Raw genomic sequence first — 6,674 nt, 5'->3', positions numbered from 1 at the left:
TAACTCAATAAGACAAAATATCATATCTAAACCATAATTATTTCATTTTTTTCTTTCACAAAAATCAAAAAAATCAAAAAGTTCATCCAAAACAAGACATTTTAGACCCAGACCAAAAAATCAACCCACATCCCAAACAAACCCTATACGTAATTAAGAAAATACATGCTGATGTGCTACTCTTTGAAAACCAAAAAAAAAAGAAAAAAAGAAAAAAGAAGTAAGGTTGTGTTTGGTTTGTAATTCAAACCATGATTCCAAACCTATTATCAACCCTCTATTTGCTTACAAGGTTCAAATCATGATTTCAAATCACATATTGAAAACATGTTTGGTAAATCAGAGAGCTTTTGAATTTTTGGTCTATCTGATCGTGCACCTGGACATCTGCCTAGACAGTTTTTAAATTTTTGGGTCTAGCCGGCGTCCCCCAGACATCCAACCGGTTGACCGAAACAATTTTTTTTTTTTTTTTTAAGCATTTGGCACCTGGCACTTCTTATCTGGGAAAAAAAATGTATATTTGTTTTGGGTATTTTTTAAATATAGAAAATATTTTTTTTTTGAGACCTAAATGACAAATTATTTGGACATTTATTTAAAATTAACAAAAAAAATTGATAAATAAATTAATTTGTCACAGTAATTTTTAAAAAATAAAAAAATATTTTTGGAATTTTTTTGATTTTTTAAATAAAAAAAGTATTTTTGTCAATAATTACTTTTTGAATTGAATTTTGAAAAGAGTTTGGTTATGGGTTTCGAATAGAATTTTTTTATAGAGTTTTAAGTTGTATGTTTGGTTATGAGTTATAAGTTTTTGAATTAACTTTTTAAAATTCTTTTCAAAACTCATAATCAAATAATTTCTCATAAACTCAATACTCATTTCAAAAATTCAAAACTCAATTCAAATAATAATTCAAAACTTATAACCAAATAAATTTTTACTTTTCAAATCATAATTCCATAACTCATAAAATGAAAATACAATTTCATACTCAAGTCATAATTCTAAATACAAATCAAATGCTACCCTAAGTCCTTACAATATGTCACGTAAGCCTCGAAAAACGCTACTTTTAATAATATAAATACAAATATATATATATATATATATATGATATTATTATTTTTAATTAGTTTTAGTCATCAAAAATAGAAAAATAATTTTAAAAATAAATCAAAAAAATTAGAATTAAATTGATAAAATTCAAATTTTATTTTGTTATAAAAATTAAATCATGATTTATTTATTTATTTATTTTTGTTTTTGGTGTGGTAATTATTCATTACTTTTTTGTTTAGGTGAGTGGAGGTGATATAAGGAAAGGCGTAAGTCTCTCATGCTATATTTGGTTAGAGGATTTAGAAAGGAATTTAGAAGTAAAAAAAAAAAAGTGTGTGAAATTAAGTGAAATATAGTTATATTTTACTCACATTTTACCTATATTTTCCCTTTTATTTTTTAAATTTCTTCTTAAATCGTCCAACTAAACACAGTGTCAGGAGGCGCAATCAAAGAGAGAAAAATCCGTGGGAGTCTCAATTTTAAGTACCTTTTTATTTGGAGAAAAAAAAAATCCTAAAGTTTAAGTCACCTAACAAATTAAATCCAAAATTTTTAATTGTTTTAATGTAAACCCAAACTTTTTATCTTTTACCAATTCTATCCATCAGTCCAACTCCATTTGGATACAATAACAGAAGGATAATTTTGTAAATTTACCTCCTCCTACATTCTTGACTCTCGTAGCATAGCCACCACCATAACAGACGACCATCACGTCCTCCGCCTACCCGTTCTCTCACATTCTCCACTCTCAATTACAATACTTCCTTTATTCTAAAATATTAATATCTTATTTTATTTTTTATTACTTCAAAATATTAATTCATTTTAAAAATTAAAAAATAAAATAATATAAATTTACTATTTGTTTTGTTATTTTAAATTGATTAATAACGACAATTGATATTTTTTTAAAAAATATACTTTTAGAAAGTAAACTTAATCATTTATTTATTTATTAGGATTGAATAAACCTAGAGGTAATACTATTAGGATTGAAGGATTGGACCTGCGGGAGAGGTATTACCTCTAAGGTGACCCACTCAACATGGTAACTTTTCCAACACTAACTATATTACATAATACAAATCATATGGGATTGACAAAAGATTAAAAAACTGAAAATTAAGACAAATAAGAAAAACAGAATAGAACAAAATAAAATGAGCCGAGCTTTAAAAAATAAATATATAAATAAATAAAATAATTGATTTGAAGTCAAATTTTCAATTGATTTTTCAACTTGAAAGCCAAATCAGATAGTGATTTTGCAGAAGATCCTTCATCACTCAAGACCTTCGCAGCAGCATCCCTGAGTCCCCCCATTCTCCGGTGAACTTCCTTCCCATCTTCTCCTTCCATAAGACTTTTCACAACTTCTGCAATCTCTTCCCGTCCCACCAGCCTTGATTCATGACATTTTGGTCTCAATTCTACCTTCAAACCCTCTGTTAGCATCACCGTGTTCATCTTTTTCTCTGCGAAGAGTGGCCAAGCGATTAGAGGCAAACCGTGGACAATGCTCTCTAGAGTCGAGTTCCATCCGCAGTGGGTCAAAAATCCACCTGTGGCACGGTGGCTTAACACCTCTATTTGCAGTGCCCACGACGGCACCACTAGGCCTCGGCCTTGTGTCCTCTCCAAGAACCCTTCGGGCAAGAAGCTAAAAGGGTCATTTTGGTTATGTGCATTGAAAAATGCAGCACTAGCATTGTCACTAGGGTTTTTCATAACCCATAAAAATCTTTGGCCACTCAATTCCAAACCCAATGCTAACTTAGTGAGCTAGTCATGAGAGAGAGTCCCACCACTTCCGGATGACACAAATACTACTGACCCACTTGGTTGATCATCCAACCATTGCAAACACTCTGGCCATTCTAACCCATCACTCAAACCGATTCAGATAAGTGGTCCGACCGAATAAATTGGCGGCTTGCCCAGCTCGTTCACAAACAAAGCTTTTATAGCTACCTCTCCCATGTCCACGAAGCTATTCACAATTATGCCTTCAGCTCTACCATACCGCTTAAAACTGTCAATGAGTCCCTTGTATGCTTTGTTTGACCGGTCTTGAAACAGCTCCGAGAGATCTCTACCGCGAACTGGTACACAACCAGGGAATTGTATCGGTTCAAATAGGTCTCTATACTCGCCCGTAACTGTCTCATCGATCTTCGGCAAATGAAGGCAAAACAACAATGACATGGCTGAAGAAGGGAAAAACAAGTACGGCGAGATGCCGAACTCTTTGGCTACATCGATGGCGTCGATTTCGAATTGATCGACGATGAGAGAAACCAACCGGGTAATTGTGGATAATGAAGAAAAGTGTGTTTGATAGAGGGAAGAGAAAGAGTGACAGTGAGGAAGATTTGGAAAGCAGCACTAAGGGGTTCATTGTGTAATTGAACAGGTGGGAGGAAGATGTAGTGGATGGTTTTGGGGAGTGTTTGGAGAACTTTCTTTTGGGCTATGGTAGGTGGTGCGGCGGAGGGGATGAGGATGGTAGCGGAGAAGTGGTGGTGGTGGACGAGTTGCTTGGCGAATTCAACGGAAGGGATGAGATGGCCCATACCTGGACGTGGTAGAAAAGTTGTTGTAGAATGATTCAAAGTCTGACTTGGTCGTTTCAGGTTGCTAGTAGTGTCCGTATTTTTCTAAGTTTGTTTAGTCAATTGGGTAGTTGTTGCTGATATTATGCTAGTGGCTGTAGTGGTCTAAGTTAGTGCCTTAGTAGTACATAAAATTCTGTTCTGGTAGCTTAGTTTGTAAGCCTATATATAGGCACATTTGCTTCAGTATTTTTAACTTGAATAAGAGGACCCAACAGTTTAGATTTTATATATTTCTTTGCCTCTGCTTTCTTGGTTTTTGCCTCTGTTTTCAGTGTTATTCATTTTTATCTCCTACAAATTTGGTATTAGAGCCAGGTTGAGAGAGTGAGAGAGGGGGTAAACACGTGAGTTGAGTAAAACACATGAGAGGAAAAACCAATGGCCAGCAACGACAATGTAATGAGTGCTGCACAACCACTCATCCCTGTCTTTAAGGGAGAAGGCTATGGATTCTGGAGTATCCGAATGATGACCCTATTCAAATCTCAAGATCTTTGGGATTTGGTAGAACAAGGCTACACATATCCTGATGAAGAAACAAGCTTGAAGGAGAATACGAAGAAAGATTTGAAGGCGTTGGTGATTATTCAGCAGGCTGTTCATGACAGCATCTTCTCACAAATTGCAGTGGCAACCACATCGAAGCAAGCTTGGTCAACTCTGCAGAAAGAGTTTCAAGGTGACTCCAAATTTATCGTGGTGAAATTGCAATCACTACGGCGTGACTTTGAAACCTTGTACATGAAGAATGGAGAATCAATTGCTGATTTTTTGTCTCGAGTCATGACAATTGTTAGTCAAATGCGATCGTACGGCGAGAAGATTTCTAATGAAACGGTTGTTGCAAAGGTATTGAGAAGCTTGACTCTAAAGTTTGATCACGTTGTTGCTACCATAGAAGAATCTAAGGATTTGTCAGTTTTTTCCTTTGATGAACTGATGGGGTCCTTGCAAGCACATGAGACAAGAATTAATCAATCACTTGCAAAGAATGAAGAAAAGGCATTTCAAGTGACGGACATAGTCACCAAAGCTGTAGAAGGTGACAGTTTGACAAGCAGAGGCCGTGGAAGAGGAGGATTCCGTGGTCGTGGTAACGGAAGAGGCAGAGGTCGTTTCGACTGGCAACGGCAGTCCGGTGAGCAAAGAAACAACAAGAATGGTGCTCAATGCTATCATTGTAAGAGGTATGGTCATATAAAAGCTGATTGTTGGTACAAAGATCAGCAAGTGAATTATGCAGCAGAAAATGGAGAAGAAAGTAGTAAGCATTTTATGACTCATTTTGATCCTAACAATATGTCAAGCGATGTGTGGTTCGTAGACAGCGGCTGTTCGAATCATATGACAGGGATGAAATCTTTGTTCAAAGAGCTTGATGAGACGTAGAAGTTGAAGGTGTAGCTTGGAAATGCCAAAGAAATGCAAGTTGAAGGGAAAGGTACAGTGAGCATTAAAACTACCCATGGTAACATAAAGCTCTTGCATAATGTTCAATTTGTACCTGATTTGGGATATAATTTGCTAAGTGTTGGGCAATTAATGGCTGTTGGATATTCCATCTCATTTGATATGATGCATGTGTTATTAGAGACAAGCAATTAGGCCATACATTGATCAATATCAACATGACTCAAAACAAAATGTTCCCATTAGAAGTTTCAAGCATGGAGAATTTTGTCCTTGCCGCTAGTGGAAAAGATGACTCGAAGCTATGGCATTTGCGATACGGGCATCTCAACATCAAGGGTCTGAAATTGCTAAAAGAAAAAGGTATGGTTTTTGGACTATCAAAAATTGGTTCCATTGAATTATGTGAAGGGTGCATCTATGGGAAACAAACTAGAAAGTCATTTCCAGTTGGAAAGGCCTAGAGAGCTTCAACGTGTTTCGAATTAATTCATGCTCATTTATGTGGACCTATGCAAACTAAATCTTTTGGTGGAAGTCATTATTTCTTGCTATTTACTGATGATTATAGTCGCATGAGTTGGGTTTATTTTTTGGAAAACAAATCTAAAGCCTTTGAGAAATTTAGACACTTTAAAGCTAAAGTTGAAAAGCAAAGTGGATTTTGCATCAAAGTTCTTCGCACTGATAGAGATGGAGAATTTTTATCCAAAGATTTTGATCTTTTTTATGAAGAAAATGGCATTCAAAGGGAGTTGACAACTCCTTACACTCTAGAGCAAAATGGTGTCGCCGAGCGGAAGAATCGAACTGTTGTGGAGATGGCAAGAAGCATGTTACAAGCAAAGGGACTTTCGAACGAATTTTGGGCTGAAGCTGTGGCAACATCAGTTTATTTATTGAATCTTTCTCCCACAAGGGCAGTCATGAATCGAACTCCGGTTGAAGCTTGGCATGGCACAAAACCATTTGTAAGTCAAGTTTTTGGGTGTATTGCTTATGCTTTGGTAAATTCTCAATTTCGTCATAAACTTGATGAAAAATCTAAAAAATGTATTTTCATTGGTTACTGTACACAATCTAAAGCATATAGATTATATAACCCTCTTAGTGGCGAGTTTTTAATTAGAAGGGATGTAGTATTTGATGAAAATGCAAGTTGGGATTGGCGTGTAAGTTATGAGAAAATGAAACAACAGGTTCCTATGTCCATTGGAATCTCTCCAAATGAAAGTCAAGTGCCAATTCCTACAAGTTCATCCGGTTCCTCTATGGCGTCACCAAGTTCACCAAGGAGAGACTTTTCGTCCACTCTTGAAGAGTCTTCGGATGAAACACCACCCAGAAAGTTTAGATCCTTGAGAGACATTTATGAGTCTTGCCAATTTGCTCTTGCTGTTTCAGATCCTATGACTTATGGCGAAGCAGCTACAAAAGAAGAATGGCAAAGAGCGATGGTGGAAAAATTGACAGCAATTGAAAAGAACAGAGCATGAGAGATGATGGACTTGCCGAAAGGCAAAAATGAAATTGGTTTGAAGTGGATATTTAAGACAAAACTTGGTGCAGATGGA

The 6,674-nt window shown here is 35.7% G+C and overlaps 1 pseudogene; it reads right to left on the bottom strand.

Moving 5' to 3' along the window:
• Positions 1-2,150: 2,150 nt before the first annotated feature.
• LOC114287917 (hydroquinone glucosyltransferase pseudogene) lies at positions 2,151-4,112 on the bottom strand (annotated as a pseudogene).
• Between the last annotated feature and the right edge of the window lie 2,562 nt (positions 4,113-6,674).

This window comes from Camellia sinensis, chromosome 2 (assembly GCF_055761805.1).
Source record: "Camellia sinensis isolate YWXY chromosome 2, ASM5576180v1, whole genome shotgun sequence".
NCBI classification, from domain to species: domain Eukaryota; kingdom Viridiplantae; phylum Streptophyta; class Magnoliopsida; order Ericales; family Theaceae; genus Camellia; species Camellia sinensis.
This window is presented reverse-complemented; position numbering and strand designations above follow the sequence as displayed.